This window comes from Trichechus manatus, unplaced genomic scaffold (assembly GCF_000243295.1).
Source record: "Trichechus manatus latirostris isolate Lorelei unplaced genomic scaffold, TriManLat1.0 scaffold00193, whole genome shotgun sequence".
Classification (NCBI taxonomy): domain Eukaryota; kingdom Metazoa; phylum Chordata; class Mammalia; order Sirenia; family Trichechidae; genus Trichechus; species Trichechus manatus.
This window is the reverse complement of record NW_004444129.1, coordinates 3,147,994-3,150,015: the sequence shown is the minus strand read 5'-3', so window position 1 is coordinate 3,150,015 and position 2,022 is coordinate 3,147,994. Positions and strand designations below refer to the sequence as shown.

The window sequence follows — 2,022 nt, the reverse complement described above, 5'->3', positions numbered from 1 at the left end:
CTTAATTCTAGAGTTTCTTTGGAAGGAAAATATATAACTTTTTTTCAAAACATAATAGCTCATTCTTTTACTTGCCAAGTAGTAGCACTGTCTCTTCTGTGGGCGAATTTCTGTCTAAGCTAATTTCAGTCTCTATGATATGTAGTAATACTGTGGTTTTAAATGGTACTTTGTTTGAAAGAACACTAATGAATTCTCCTATACCTTCTCCTTCATTATGTTTTGTTTTGCTTGGCAGGTGTGCAGGAGTATGGTGCCTGTATTTTTTTAGATTATATAACATGTTGCCCAAGGTGTTACAGTCATTAAGATGACGAGGGACATGGGGATCTGGAGTTGTTAAATTCCAGCTCAAAACTTTGTGTTAGATTTTTGTGTGGGCATCAAAAATGATACGAAGACTAACTTGCAGACAATTTTCTAATAATATTTTATTGCTATCTTTTATAATAAAAATACTGAAAAGAATACATAATTGGGGATACCAAGGAGAAAAATACAAACCATAGAGAGATAAGCTGGGATTGTTAGGAGTATTTCTGTTAACTTTCACTCTGAATGCATAAATGGGACTCTGAATGTATATCAGTTGGCAAAATTTAAACCTGATTCCTAGTGCTTTACAGTATGTGAGTATGACCTCTACTTCATTGAAATGCTTCATTTTTTTCAAGAGTTCTTGTCTCAAAGAATGATGATTGTTGAATTTTTTTCGACTTGTATTTCTTCTCTAGGGGCAATGGTTCCCATAGGATTACTTCCTAGAACATTTTGTGTTTCTTGTGAGTTAATTATTTTTTTAGTAATACACGTTAGACTTTTTCATTTTAGGTACAAAAATTAGAAAGTCCGGATAAATTGTATCCCTAAAACTCTGTTCAGTAGTTTATCTCCTGACCGGACTATGACTAGTTTATATCAGCCGTCTATTAGTTTAAGGACTTAGTTCACTATCAATAGCTAGATCAAATATATGATGACTGTGCTACTTTGAAGTGAAAAAAAGAAGCTGTGCTATATTGTTTTTTCTTTCTTCTTTGAAGGTAAAAATAAGACCCTGCTATTTTAATTTTCCTTCCCTTATCCCTAGCCCTTACCCCTCTATATTGCTTGAATTATGTTGTCTTGGAGAATTAGCATTGTCACTTTCCAAAAAATTGTTTAGGAAGAGACTTTTTAAAAGCAACACTTAAAAAGTCCTCATCTTTTAGAGATTTATTTTGAAATATTTATGGATAAAAAGATATACAACTGTGGTTTGCTTTACAGTAATTGAAGGTGGTGGGGAGGTGTGGGTAGGATCATAAACGAAACAAGATTGGTCAAGAATTAATCATTGTTGAAACTGTAATGGTATAGGGGGTTTCATTTTATTCTCTCGGCTTTTGTATATATTTAAAAATTTCTAAGATAAGTTAAAAATAAAGGATTAGGAACTGTCTTTGTTATGTAGTGCTGCTATAACAGAAATACTACAGGTAGATGGCTTTAACAAACAACGATTTGTTTTCTCCCTGTTTTGGAGGCTAGATGTCAGAATTCAGGGCACCAGCTTTAGGGCAGGCTTTTTTTCCTCTACTGGCTCTAAAGGTCCTTGTCTCTTTGCAGCTTCTGTTTCTTGGTTCCTTGGAGATCTCATGTCTGTCTTCCACCAGCTGTGCTTGCTTGCTTAGTTGCTTGCTCAATTTGCTCTTTTTGTGTCTCAAAAGATACTGACTTAAGACACACGGTACACGAATGCGACCTCGTTGGTGTAACAGAGAAAACCTAATCCCAAGTGGGATTATAACCACAGCTATAAGGGTTAAGATTTACAACACAGATTTTGGGGGGACACAATTCAATCCATAACACGATTCAAACTTAAATTGGGCTGTATGAAGTAGAAATTTGAAATCTGCCCTAAAAAATAATATGAGAGAGAGTCATGTTTTTCACTTTTGGACAAGATACTTTTACTATATCTAATTTTAAATTTTAAGTAGGCTTTTCTGTTACACTAAGCTAAAGGAATACACACAC

At 34.2% G+C, this 2,022-nt stretch overlaps 1 protein-coding gene across 1 annotated transcript in view; it reads left to right on the top strand.

Annotated features, from left to right (window-relative positions):
• Positions 1-2,022, top strand: part of TAF4B (TATA-box binding protein associated factor 4b) — a 170,959-nt gene that overhangs the window by 41,189 nt on the left and 127,748 nt on the right. The window lies entirely within an intron of this gene.